The sequence below is a fragment of the Mus caroli genome, chromosome 11 (assembly GCF_900094665.2).
Source record: "Mus caroli chromosome 11, CAROLI_EIJ_v1.1, whole genome shotgun sequence".
In the NCBI taxonomy this organism is placed as follows: domain Eukaryota; kingdom Metazoa; phylum Chordata; class Mammalia; order Rodentia; family Muridae; genus Mus; species Mus caroli.
In genome coordinates this window covers 22982961-22984079 of record NC_034580.1, presented here as the reverse complement: position 1 = coordinate 22984079, position 1119 = coordinate 22982961, and positions in this window count along the sequence as shown.

Below are 1119 nucleotides of genomic sequence, written 5' to 3'. Positions count from 1 at the left end.
TATGAACTAACCAGTACCCCGGAGCTCTTGTCTCTAGCTGCATATGTATCAAAAGATGGCCTAGTCGGCCATCACTGGAAAGAGAGGCCCATTGGAATTGCAAACTTTATATGCCCCAGTACAGGGGAATGCCAGGGCCAAAAATTGGGAGTGGGTGGGTAAGGGGGTTGGGGGGAGGGTATGGGGGACTTTTGGGATAGTATTGGAAATATAAATGAGGAAAATACCTAATTAAAAAATAAATTAAAAAAAAGAGAAAAAAAATTTCAAAACCAATCATAAGGATAAAAGCTGTCCACCTATATTAGACAAATTATTCCAATTATTCTAACCTTTATGATATCATAACTACCTGTGGTTATTTAAAGCCATGCTGGTTTAGGTTCTTCTTTCTGTCTGTCTACCTCCATATATGCTCTTTTTCCTCTCCTAAGATACTCTCTGTCTCTGCAACTCTTATCTCCTGCAACCTTATCAACTGCAACCTCCATTTTCCCTGCCCAATCACAGGTCTGATGCACTAACATATGGTTTTATGCATATGCAAATAAAATCTTAAAAGCAGGTTCAGGTAGCCTATAACATCTGAAGGTGCCCTTCAAAGTATGCAAATGTGCAGACCAACATCCAGAGGAAAGAACAGCCATGACTAGGAAAGGACATGTGTAGCATTCTGTACAGCTTAGGTCATGGAATGCTAGCTATGGACCGTGAGGGACTGAAGAAAAGATAGTCACTGGCAGAGAATTTGGGATCAGCTGGGGTTCTGCTATCACTGCCAGTGCATTTGGAACCCCAGTGTGTTTACACTCAGTAGAGCCATGGGAGGAGTTGACAAGTCTAGGTAAGAAGTGCCTCTAGAAAGCAGTCTCAGACTAAAGATCAAGGAGAAGGACGCTGTTACTAATATAGACTTTCCACACCATTATCAATGGTTCATCAACAGCTTTGTTGTACCTCTTGAGCCTGGACCAAGTGCATGAGTACAACTCTGCAAGTTGTCCAGTGGATCCGAAGCCTTTGTCTGTGCCCATGTCAAAACACAAATACATTCAGGATTTAACTAATGTAGGCATTTCCCTGTTCTATAAACCACAACTGGAAACTACTTCAATAGGA